The sequence below is a fragment of the Gallus gallus genome, chromosome 3 (genome assembly GCF_016699485.2).
Source record: "Gallus gallus isolate bGalGal1 chromosome 3, bGalGal1.mat.broiler.GRCg7b, whole genome shotgun sequence".
Lineage (NCBI taxonomy): Eukaryota > Metazoa > Chordata > Aves > Galliformes > Phasianidae > Gallus > Gallus gallus.
Genome location: NC_052534.1, coordinates 27913230 through 27926560, shown reverse-complemented (window position 1 = coordinate 27926560; position 13331 = coordinate 27913230). Strand labels below are relative to the sequence as shown.

General features: G+C 40.3%; 1 protein-coding gene across 1 annotated transcript in view; it reads right to left on the bottom strand.

Moving 5' to 3' along the window:
* LRFN2 (leucine rich repeat and fibronectin type III domain containing 2) overlaps window positions 1-4696 on the bottom strand; it is a 146289-nt gene extending 141593 nt beyond the window's left edge. Inside the window, exon 1 of the mRNA XM_015283807.4 lies at window positions 4301-4696. The gene's annotated coding sequence lies outside the window, so the exon portion shown is untranslated. The remainder of the gene's footprint in view (window positions 1-4300) is intronic.
* Between the last annotated feature and the right edge of the window lie 8635 nt (window positions 4697-13331).

The following is a 13331-nucleotide window of genomic DNA, read 5'->3' as shown; positions in this document are numbered from 1 at the left end:
TATTACAGGGCCCTCTCCTTATCTCACCTCTTTCCATCACACCATGGTGATAGCAGAACATCTGCCCGAGGATTAAGGACCAGTTCCGCCCTGAGGAGTGATTAGCAGAAGCATCCTAATTGCTCCCACTGTACTTCCCCTACTATAGCTGCAGCCATCCTTCCATGTCTACTCTTATTTAGATAGCATAACCTCTCAGCAGATAAGCTTGTGTATCTAGAGGATTGGTTTCAACAGCAGACACTCTGAGGCCTTGACACCCCATAGCATATGTTGACATGATGCTCCTGGCACAATCCCACTTGAGCAAGTAAATTGATTTCCAGCTAGGGCTTGGCAGGCAAATTTGTCTGGTCCCATGGATGTGAATGAAAGTGCTGACAATTGTCCTGGCCCAAACTGAGATTAAAAAGTATGTGAGTCTTCTAATAAGTTAGAACCTAAGTTAGGAATGTTTAGTTCAACTGACAGATTTACCTGGAATTTAGAAAAATGGAATTTGAGCACAGCCCCTCTTAAGATCAGAGCTTATGTGAATTGTTTTCAGTTTTGATGTAAAATGCAGAAACTGGGAAGAAATAACAAATTCCTCTTCCAAAAAAATGTAGGATGGGGGGTTCTGGCAGTTTTCTCCCTACAGGTTTCCCCCCCCCCCCAATCAGGAAATTCATATACCTGATTGTTTCCCAAACACGTTTCATTCTGATAAATCTATATTTTTAATGAGAAAACCAAGCACATTTTTCACTAAAAAATTCCTGTTCAGCTCTGTTTTTTATCTAGGTCAACAGGAATTCTACATAGGACCAGACTCTAACAGCGCATGTTTTCAAATCAGCATTTTTAATTAAAAGATGTTTTCTGACTTCTGAGCATTTAAATTGCTGTTGCTCATTTCATATTCTGGAGTTGGCATCCTGGAGTTCTCACAAGTGATTTTGCATCAAGATGAGGGTATCATCAGAGACCAGGATTGTGGATAGGATGGAGCAAATGACAGGAAGAAGGAAAAATCTGACGCACTGTCACACAATTATTCTGAAGTATGGAGACAACTGCTGCTCCTATGGAGCAGAAAATTACATACCTTTTCCCCAGTTTTCCATACTTTATTACTGTGGGCCTTTTAATGACATGTTTACATCTGTAAATTTCATGCAGAGTTTTGGCAGCCTCCCATATAGATGGTAATTTCAGTTCCTAGAAGCAGAAGTACTGCTTCTCCTGTGCATCCTGGGTGGAGAAGGGCTGGGTAGCAGAGTGACAACTCGCACTTTGGTGAAGTGCTGTATCACGCTGGGTACATCACACCCAGATGCTACCCTACATTTTGTCACAAGTTTCAGTTGATAGCTGGAAGCCATTCAGTATGTTCATACCTGGACACTGAGAGAGTAAATCCCAGCGCTGTTGTGAGATCTTTAGTCACAGCAATTAGAGACTATGTGGCTGAGGTAAGTGAGAGACATGAGGGAAACAGTAATAGCTAATCTGGTGTTGGGGAATAGATAACATGGCACTTGGGACTGACTTGAAGGAATTACGGATGGCTTCCTCATGCTTTTTACAAACAGTGTCACGGCTTTTCAGACCAGCACCAAGATGACAGTCGCTGTCTCCATAAAGATAACCACATGACAGCACACCACCATGAACCCAAAACAAGGCTGAGTGCTCAAGCCAAGAGGAAGGCTGAGTACAAAGTTAGAACAAACTACCCTTTTGCTCCTACAGATGGTCAAGCCTGTATGTCAAGGTTGCACTGCATTAACAACAGGCAATGAGATATTTCTCTATGTAGGGGGGAAATTTCCATTTCCTCCCTCCCCTCTGTGTAGGTGGAAAACAAATGCAGCTTTGAGAGGAGTCAAGCTGCAGCCCCTCCCCAGGGAGTTAAATTCAATCTAAGACACCTGAAGTGTATTCCCACCTTTGCCTACATCTGGTTAAAATTCGATAAATTTAAACTGGTCTTCTGTGTTTTGTTTTGTTTTCCTACAAAGAAATAAACAAAACAAAATAAGCCATCAGAAGAATCTAACACCAGTACATTGCAAGATTCAGTCAGTGGCCCAGTGGCCGGAAAGCCCCTACAAAGAGAGAGAGTGGCGGCTCTTTGACAGGGACTGCCAGAAAGCCAGCAGCTGGGATCCCAGTAGTGCAGCAAGCAAAGCAGAGTCTGTGGGGCAGCTGTTTGGGCTGTCCATTGGGAAAAATCACGTTCCAAATGTAAATTTAAACAAGAAGCACTAATGCTGTGGGGCAGAGAGGGTAGCAGCAAATGGTGGCTCTGGAAAAGGGCCACATTTCCTGTCCTGCACAGTACACCCAGGGCTGACTGCTTGAGTGTGCCCAGCAGATCCAGATCCTGTGTGATGCCAGATACAGCTGCCCAAAAGACAACAGAGCTGTGCTGAGGAGTGGAGCGGGACAGCTACTGCTTCTGAGATTTAGAGAGAAAGAGAGAGAAGGTAGAAATCTTTGCTGGGATTCATTGACAAAATGAAGGCTCGGTTGAACATAATGAGCTCTTCTCCCTGTCTCCTTGCATTGTTGTGTATGTTTGATTGCATCTCCTCCTTCCCTGAAAATTAGTAGCAATTTAATAGGTCTGGAGCTTTGCTTTGCTGCGACAAGGCAATGATGAACATAGAAAGCACTCTGTTGTGCTCAAGTGGCGATCTGTAGGCAATGCAAACTAACCACCAACCCAGGGCAAGCTGTAAACAGTGGAACCCTAAACAGCCTGAAACACAGCAAGAGCAAAAATAATTACCGGTCCCTCTTCCCTTTCATCACAGGCTCAAATGTGCTTAAACATATCTTCTGTACACAACAAGGTTCAAGAGAATACTGATAACCTGCAGTATTTTCTCTTTCCCATGAAACAGAAAACACCAGTGGCAGTTCCACGGTATCTGCTGGATTTATCTAATGAGTACTCTATAATAAAATTAAGAGGTGTCAATTTAATCAATTGTGCCTTTATTAAATTTAAGTGGTTCATATTGTTTGCCTTTCAAAGTCTGTCTCTTCTCATCAGAAGAGTTACTCTGTTCTATTATTTCCAAAGATGGAGTAGGAATAATAAAGCCCATTCTAAATGGACTTATTAAAGCTCATGATGCTGCCCTAAAAATAAATAAATAAAGTAACAATGTTTAAAGAAGACTAGATAAGTCCTGGTAAAATACATAATAATAATATCTTGCTCTAAAGCAGTGTTATTTATCCCCTTTGGGTAGGAAGGAGTTACTCAGTGTAAGAACCCTTCTTTGAATATCTTACCAGAATTACCCGCTTTACATTTCTGGTTTACTAATCCATCATATTAGGACTTGTTGTCTGAACTACCAATGTCTGCTCTCCCTTTTAGTTTCTTTGTTGTTTTATTCAGTCACACACTTGCTTTGTAACACAAAGGTGTGCATGTGTCCATGCAAGTTAGGGAGAGATTCAGTTTCAATTTTGCTGCTTCTTGTCCTGTGCTGCCATAAAGAGGCTCCCCCCAGCCCAAATTCTCAGTGCAGCTAATCTCACAGAGAGAATATATGTCTGATGACGTCAGACAGACATGACATAGCATATACCTGTTTGTATACCTCCCCATCCCTGGCATGTTCACCTTGCCAATTTCAGATGCCCATCATCACTGGCATCACCTTACCAAGAACACTGACCTCTGTGACACTGAGCACGGAACTGGGTACCTGCTGTCCCTCCACACCCCTCTCCCTTCCTTTCTCTATCTTTCTCTGTGGCTTCCCTCTCTTCACATGACATTTGCCAAGGTCCTCACTATTCTACTGTATGTTTTTATATTCAGCAGAGCTGACCTGTCCAGCAAAGTTCTTCCTTAGCTTTACAGGATTTACTAAATTCCACCAGAAAGCTGAAATAACTTTTGCAGCTTTACTCTATTTCTCAGCTTTTTTCTGTATTAGAAAACAAACTACTATCCTTTCTTTCAAAGGTCTTTCCATCACTGTTTCAACACCATCATGAAAAAATACCCTTTGGCACTTAAAAAAAATATATATTCTTTTTGAACTGCCTTATCACGACGAGAGAAGCAGAAGCTGAACAGAGATTCATATCTCTACAGGAACATTCTTATCAAGACTGGTATTAACAGAAAGATAAAGTTATATATTTCTCCAATGCTTTTAAAATGAACGGCAACATATTTTCTTGCCATCAAAGAGGTAATTATATAAATAAGTTCTCTGTATGTATCTGCATATATCTTGTATTATAGCTATATAGTTTATATACCATATAAGAAGAAAATAGCACTTACCTTTGAGAAGCAACATTTATCCCTGGTTCGGTAGAATAGTCTCAGACAGGCACTTAGACCTTCTTTCTATGCCATGCATTCTTTTTTTCAGAAGAAGATTTAATCAGAAAAATCCTGGTTGATCTCCAGCTAACCAAAATGCAGACTAGATTGTTTGGCAGACGCAGCCTGATTCAGTAAAGTCCAAGTGTGTGAATCCCTGAGACTCCTTTTTCAGTAGTATCCAAAACAAAGAAAAAAAAGCAAAAGAAAAAAAAAGAGAAAGAGAAAATTAAAAAAACAAAAAGGAAAGAAAGAGAAAAATAAAGTGAATAACTTGTTCTTTTCTTGCTTGATTTAAAAAACCCAGTCCTGGAGGACTAAGCAGCCTGCCAGCTCTTCAAGCATCCTGATCCTAGTGCATCCCAAGGTAACACGTGCATTTTGGTACTGCAAGTCTTCAAGTTCACACTAGCAAGCCCAGCGTCTGTGTATGTGCGTGCATACTGGGGAGGGGGGTTGAGTTGTATGGTGAGGGGGAGAGGAGAGACGGGGAGATACACGCTCGCGCAGAGACAGAAAAAGGAAAAGCAGCAAACTGGAGTGATCTCACAAAGTGCTCTAGATGGCAGAGCCTGCACAGCTTGTAAGACTAGCAATATGCGCGCACACATCACACATACACACACACACACACACACATACGGAGGAGAGAGAAGGAAAAAAAAAAAACCCAATCCACGAGAGAACTAGCAGGCAGCTTCAGGAATTTCTTCTTACCTCTTCTGACGATGCAACATATGGCAAGTGTTTTGTGCTGCATAGGAATCCAGGCAGGAACAACTCTGTCAGTCCCCTCACTTCTGAAAGAAAATAATATGCAGCATAGGAAAGGGAAGGAAATCAGAAGCCAGGAGAAAGAAGCATATAAAAAGAAGCTATTAAACAAGTGAGAGTGTCAGGGAGGAGGCTTGAGCAGGTAGGAAGCAAATAGTTGGTAGGGAAAAAGGCATCCATACTCCTGGTCCTAATACAGATCGGCTCTGTAATTATGTGTCAAAGCACTGCCTCCTAAGCCATTGCGTAATAATAGAAACCTAAGCTGTGTAGACACAGCCTGACACGCTAAATCCTCAGGAACTACACTCAACATTTGTCTTTGGAAAGCGTGTCAGTTCTCAGGGGGCAGGGGAAGCTGGGGGAAAAGGGGAGAGCAGTTTTACTGCAAAATGCACGAGCTGCGGCTGCAAAGAGCTCTCAGGTGGTGCCCATGCCAGAGATGTTACACAGGAAATATATATAGCTGTGTCTATATAGGGAGAGGTAAACAAATGGAGTAACCCTGTCAGCTCCATTCATGCTATTCAGTACTGGGAGAATTCTCCCTTGTTTTATTGTATTTACTCAGATGACAAAGAAGAACATGTACAAATGTTCTGTGTGTTAAATATTAATATTTCTCATGCTTGTGGTAAGAAATAGTTCTCTTTGTACTGAATGATACTGGAAGTTCTAAAAATCAGAATTAAGATAAAAGTACTCAGGAGGTTTGATTAGCCCTTCGCATTTACTGACAGTTCCTCCCTCTGACCCACCAGGCAAACATGTACATTTGCTTCTACTTCTCTTGGCTGAAGAGGTTCCTAGAGGGAACCAGAGGAAAGATGAGCCTTCACTATACAAGGGCAAGGAAAAAATTATTCACACTACCACACACTAGTATAAGTACACCAATAGACAGACCAATTCATACTGCCTGTGGAAAAAAAAAAATAGAAACCAAGAAAGAAGAATAATTTTGCAGGAAATTTACCTGGAAGTTGTAACCCTGGCTCACACCTACGGTCCATCTAGTCCACTATCTTGTCTCCAGACACTGATTGCTATCATACGCCTCTGAGAATCCTGGACAAACTTGCACAGCCAGGTACAGCCACAGCTAACCTGTCCATGGACAAAGCTTCTCCCTAATCCTTCTTTAAAGATTAGTTAATGCACTGCAGCATGAGTAGAGGACAGTCTGCCTCTGCACATTCAGCTTAAACACATAAAGCCTGATTCTGAGGTCCTTAATGGTTAGCATAAAGTGCAACTCTCTTTGGACACCCTTGATCTAAAAAGTAAAATCTGATGGATTGCAAACACCTCGCTATGAAAAAGGGCATGCGTTCAGAATGAGCTGTAGAATTTCAGTTTGAAGAGTGTGAAATTTGTCTCTGTAGCATAGTTTAGCCTGGTTACTCTTCTGGTTACTCTCTACACATTAGTCCTTGTGGAAGCATTAGATGTATTTTAAGAAGATATGCAGTGTAGCTGGGAAAACCAGGTCACTCAACCAACGTATAGGTATCAAATCTGGCTTCCAGAAAGCCAAAGCAAACTGTATTGAAAACTTTGAAGATATTTTTGAGAAAGACTGCATAAAAAGCACACACTTTTTTGAAGGGGTTCATGAAAAAGATTCTATATACTACAAACTTCACAAACCTTTCTGTAACCAGTGTTGCTCTCTTGCTCTCTGCCTGCTGCATCCTCAAGTGACTCCCTCTACCTTCAAATGAAGACTACATATGTCACGTGTAAGGGAGCTACATCATAGTAAAACAGAGGAGGAAGGACTATGGACAAAGCTATCTGTCTATTTAGCAGCATATCCCATTTTTCTTAATTTTATAAGGAGCAGTGCTGAATGGCTCCTCCCGGAAAGAAGACTAAGGGTTAAAATGGTAGGTAAACTTTTGGGGCACTAAAAAAAATGACCTGTACAAAAGACTTGAGAAACTGATAATTTTTGAACTTGATAGGAAAAATACTAAAAAAAAAACCCTTAGTAGATGATTAAAATGTGAGTTGGGGAAGCTAACTTTATTCATAGCTCCTGGGAATCCTAGGTGAGGCATTTTGGCTAGAAAATCAAATCAAAGCTCCAGTCATGTCAGTGCCTTATAAAATAAATGTCAGTACATCTCAGACAGGGAAGACGTTTCTTAATGACATCAGGAATTAATAATAGACTCTGGGACTAGTGTTTCAGCATCTAATTTGAAAGCAAAGTATTGCTTGCAATGGCAGAAATCAATGAATTCCATCAATGCTCTCCAAAAATCTTCCAAGAAGTTCAACTTTGTCGGCATTGATTCCAAATGGAAAATTGAAATATGACATAACTCTGGCAAAAAGTCTCCCAGAAGAGATTTTCATGAGGCTGTGGTGGAGTGGGTTCTCAACGTACATTCCTTAGCTTTCCTTGATGTACTTTAGTCTTAAATTAGGGGTTCACCCTGTAGCTTTTTTTCTCCACTAACTGTACCAGAATAATATTTCTTTTCTTTCTAGTAAGGTACTTCTCAATGAATTCTACCTCTCTCTTTCTTGACCATTCTCCAGAGAAGGGATAAACCACTTCCATATCTCTCTTTCACTCAGGCCTCTCCTCTCTCTAATCCTTCCTTAGTTCACAGTCAGCCAACACAGCTGCTTTAGTAACTTCATTTCCACATCCAGGGCAACCTCATCACCATACAAAGAGCTGCAGAAAAGATCTTACTCTGTCTATATGCTGATCATCTTACTGGCCTACAGTACACCTCTGGAAAGAACTGTCAAGGTTCAATGCCCTGTTCCTGCCTTAGATCTAGAAAATACAAGAGAGATCGTGACTATGGATGACTAACTCCTTGCTCACTGAGCCTTTAAAACTGCTACACTTCTGTGCCCCAACAGGGTAATTTTTATATGAAATTATCTCATAAAGCCTTAAAAGCAAATTCATATAAGTTCATATATGTACTGGAAATCAATCAAAAGAAACAGCTTTACAAAGATCTTCTGAGGGCACACTCTCATTGGACATACAGCACCAAACACAGTAACCAAACCCAATAAACATTTAAATTAGGATAGCAGAGAAAGACAAAAAGTAAGTGAGATGTTTTTGCAATCGTAATGACAACTTCACCGGCTACAAACTTAATTCTCCTAAGTCTAGTAGACATCATATTAAAGCCTTTGGCCCTATGAATGACAATGCAATGCAGCATGTATATTATAGACACGAGAAATTGCCGTTTCCTGCCCACGCCCTTCTAAACTGAAGTAGTCAGCACCAGTCCACATGACTGTTTAATCAGTGGCTGCCAATCAATTACAATGATTGAAGGACAGATTAAAAAACATATAGTTTGTGGCCCTGCTAATGAGAACTGAAGTTACCAGCTGTAAAACATTGGACATTTGGGGAGAAATTGTATATTTCTTGTGTATTGTTCAGTTCAGCTCTTTACAGATCACTGAATGGCTGTTTACACACACACATGCCAGTACAAAATATCCTTCTCATATCCTCCACCCACACATCTTTCTGCTTTTAAAAGCATCTCCAGCCAACAAACTGAATGTGTCTTCTTTCTGTTTCCTTCTTACAATGGGGAAATCCTATTCTCAAATTTCTAGACCCTGAGATCCAACAGAAAGCAAATGTCAGTTTACAGTGTACTGAAATAAAATGGATTCTTGAGACGAATGGTGCGATCAAGACAGCACAGAAGCTTTCTGTCTTGCAACACACTGTTGTAAAAAGCATAGACCAAAATCATGCTGGAAATAAGATGATGAACTTCTTAAAAATATGTCAGCAATTCCACAACAACTTTTCTTTGTCCATCCCACAGCTGAATAAAGAGTTTCAAAAAAACAGGAAAGAGTAGTTTCAGGCCAAAAAATCAATTACACATTCATATTCTACTCCATTTTAAGCATTCATCTCAGCTGAAATAGCCAGGGTAGTATGCCAACCTTAAGGGGATTCAAAGTAACTTTGAAGGTGCTTTAAAAGAAGGACAGTACAATATTTTTGCCCTAGGTTTATTATTCTTTCCAAGTTCTCCCTTTACAAGCAGGGTAATCCTTGTACTTCTGTTTCACAAAATCACACGTCCAGCTCAGTGAATGAAATGTAATGCCCTTTGATTGATAGGTTAAGAGCAGAAAAGACAATTATGGCCATCTCGTTTGCCCTTCCACATAACCTCACTTATAGAATTCCACTCCGTGGTTCCTGCATCAATCTTCATACTGGTACAGAAAATATCTTTTACAAAGGCAGTCTCTTGATTTAAAGATTTCAAGTGATGGAGCATTCATTCCCCACTCTCTTTGTAAGTCATTCCCATCTTTAATTGCTGTCATTGTAAAAAGGCTGCACCTCACTTTGTTAGTTAGAAGATTCTGGTATTTTATCAAAAGTCTAGAGTGATAATTATGAGTTATAGCTGGTATCTCTTGATCAGAAAACACAAAATGAGGAATAGCAGAAGTTTCTTCCAGATAAGTGGATTTATTACACTGGGTACTAAAGAGTGCTGTTTGAGACTGGTACAATCTATTTACTCAACAAACAAACAAACAAACTTCTCGTTTCATGGCCATCTGCTCCAGCACAGCGTTCATCAGAATAAAGAGATTTGGTTGGCAACGCTTCCACAGTTCTTGTAATTTGATGGAAGGTACAGCATTAACTTCCAGAGTACATCTGGAGGCAGCATACTCTGCTGCCTGCCCATCAAGAAGCAGGACCTCATCCTGGTGGGTTTGCAACCTCTGGCTTTCATCCTTTCTGTGCACAGAACACTCTCATGTGCCACTGAAATCCATGGGGGGAGCAGATGCTCCATGTACAGTCGGTGCAACGAAGACATGGCACAAGAGGAATGTGGATAAGAGCCTTGATTTTACATTTTGACCCTTGACACACACAATAAGGGATACTAACCTTTTCGCTACTGAAAAAGGATATGTGGGCTTGTTATGCAGCAGGGGGTCCCTGTTTGGAGAGGACACTGTTCTGCTATGATCCTACTGTTGCAATTCGACAGGCAACAGGAGCAGTGTAAGGGAGATCTGGCTCTCTGCCCAGGTGGGGGGTTGCTGCAATAACTCCCTGCCAGCCCTACAGTTGCATCAGCTGAACCACGGATCTGTGAAATGACACAAATTTTTTTTTGCTTTCTAATTACCACTTAAACAAACAAACAAAACAAACAAGTAATTGGAGAAAGAGAGGGTTGTCCAAAATTTTTAACCTCTAATGAGATGAGAATCATGAGAGATTTGGGACAGGTAAACCTTAGACAGGATTTGTTAACCAGGGATAATGTTGTGAAACCAGTCTTAACATTAATCGTGTGAGATAGACATGAACTCTACTGCAGAGCATACAAAAGCCCATATCCAGGACAAGGTCATGTATTTAAGCTGTTTGCACGCTACTTCCCTTCCTAGTTCTCAGGCACCAACCCGATGCTTTCAAGATGGTATGTCTCAGCCATTGAAAGGAATAGTTACAATTTTATGCAATCTAAATGCATAAAAGTACACCGGAGAGAATATTTTGGTCAGGCCCTTGTTTTGAATCAAAACTACAGCCATTACCATAAATAAAGTCAGCATTTGCTAACAGTTGCTACATTATAGCATGAAGGTGGCAAATTGAAATGAATCCATCAATAACCTCCATAATCGGCACTGTAAATTGTTGGAAAAAAGGACCATTCACCCCAGTCACAAAGCACTCAGAAAGCTTCTGTGGTCACAATTATCTGCAAGCTATTAGGCTTGCCAAGGATGAGGGCAGGCACTTAATAGGAAGCATCTCAGACCTCTGAAAGGAGTTCAGATTGTATCACAGGTTTAGCAGCATGCAGAGCACAAGAAACAACACAAGGTGGTATTTTTCCTAGCAAAGAGTAAGCACTGATGGGAAAGGTGTGGTGTTTTTGTTGCTTTATTTTGTCTTTCTAAACAAATTCTACAGAACTTCAGTGTGTTACTTCAGGTGGAAAAGAATTGAAACAATAATCCATGTAGAAAATCCACAGACTAGGCAGCATGAACTTGAGGGGTACAGGTAAAATTGAGGCAGAAAGGAATGAGAAACTGAAAGGATTCTGAAATGGATAGAGGCAATTCCAGCCCCTAGAAGGCAGTGTATGACTTCTACCTGTTCTGCTTGGCCTCACATTGGGGTCAAGATTGTCTCCTTCCTAATTCTGCTTCTTAAACCTCATGCCAATAAAACAGATGCATGTCAGACTGAGAAACAATTCCTTCTTAGCTCTCACCTGAGACCTTGACAACCTCTGCAAGATGTATACAGTAAGGACCCTGCTCTCATTCATAACCCAAGTGAACACATTCAAGAAAGAAAGAGGAAATTTTGTGTTGCGGAACAGATAATCACCATAAAGATACCAAATGCTTTGAATTGCTCTCTCAGCCTCTGCTCCTGTTTAACAGAATCACAGAACTGCAGGCATTTGGAAGGGACCTCTGGAGATCATTGAGTCCAACTCCCTGCAGAAACAAGTTCCCTACAGCAGGTCACATAGGTGGGCATTCCAACAGGTCTCGAATATCTCCAGAGAAAGAAACCCCACACCTCTCTAAGCAGCCTGTTTCAGTGCTTCATCACTCTGACAGTAAAGAAGTTCTTTACTGTTTTATGAAGTTCAGTTCCAAAGTGAGTAAAGAAGGAGGAAATGAGTCCATAATTTCTTACCAGAGAAATCAGAGAGAAAATGGCAGCTGTATTAAAAACATCAGTAAATGCAAGACCTAAGTCAGAGAACCTAAATGTAAATTGTGATCGAAAAGAAACACAGCAAAAACCACTTGGCTGTAAGAAGCAACTGTGGACAGAGTCGTTTCTGAAATATTTTGATTATCTCAATCCTGGTATGCAAATAGGCTGTTATTTTAAAAATGTCCATAATATGAAATATTTTGAGAAGTCCATTCTACTGTTGTTTGTGCTCTTGGTTTTCAAAGTGTGGTTCTTCAGTGGGAGTCTGGGTGTCTAAAGCATCTCAGCATGCCATAGCTCTGCTGCAGTTCTGTTCAGAGACGCTACAGTAGAGTTTTTGAGCCAGGCTTTGTAAGAAATAAGGATATAAAGTGGAAAACTATTCCCATGTATTAAAACATTGAGCATCTATTGCAAAGTATGTCTGTTACAGTTCAGTGTTGCAGTACCCTAAGTTTTATTTTGGGAATTCAATTTTTGCAGTAGGTTTGCTCTACAGAGGCTAGAAAATCTTTTCAGGAGATTTTCTCTTCCCCAGCCTCCTCAGTCTCTAACGTTTGCAGTGATAACACGTGGAAGACAGTCTGTACTGTCTAGAGCACAGCCTAGATTCACAGGGTGATAGTCTGTTAGCTATCCATAGTTAGTTCAAATTAAATATGTTTCTTGTGCTGTTCTTTTCAGCTCATTGGGTCATCCTCAAATGAAACCTGTTCTGCTATTAAATGAACTACCTCTAAAGACTTCACGTTTATCTGACATTATTCATGGTAAGCTTAGTTTTAGATCAGTATAGAAGTAAAAAATATAGTTTTTAAAAGGACTTGACTACTGATCAACTGCTGTGTCTTTACTGAAGTTATATTATATAGGAGATGGAAAGAGTCTTTATGGTTACACAGATGCATAGAAAAACAGGAAAAGCAAATAGGAATTTGTTGCATTACAAATCAAATAAATACTCCTTAGAAATTAGAAGTAAATGACTCTGAAAGAGCTACTGAAATCTGAGAAACCAGACACATAAGTTACAAACTAGAACGAGCAATTCTTGCTTTGTTTTTGATAACCATCTCATTTTCTGTACATAGAATTCAATGTGAGGCCACCAGAGCTGAGGCTTGAAATATTTCCACAGATTACTGCTGTACCTGGAAATCATTGTCTATGTAATTGGGAACAAAATACGGTATTTAGAATGTATTGACAATTACTGTACAGCTGGATGAGATACTGTGGAGAGAGTAATTGTTTTCACAACAATTAGGCGGCTGAAAATAACAAAGGTAGAGGATACTGAGAGAGCAGGTAAATTTGGACATTATGATGAAATTTAGTCAAGCAAAAAAGCCTTGATAAGAAAAAATGACATTACACACTGTGTTCATATGAGCTCACAGACACACAAAGCCTGCAATAGCTACAGAACTGCCTCAGATACTTACAGGGTCCTTTAGAGGCTACAATATGCCA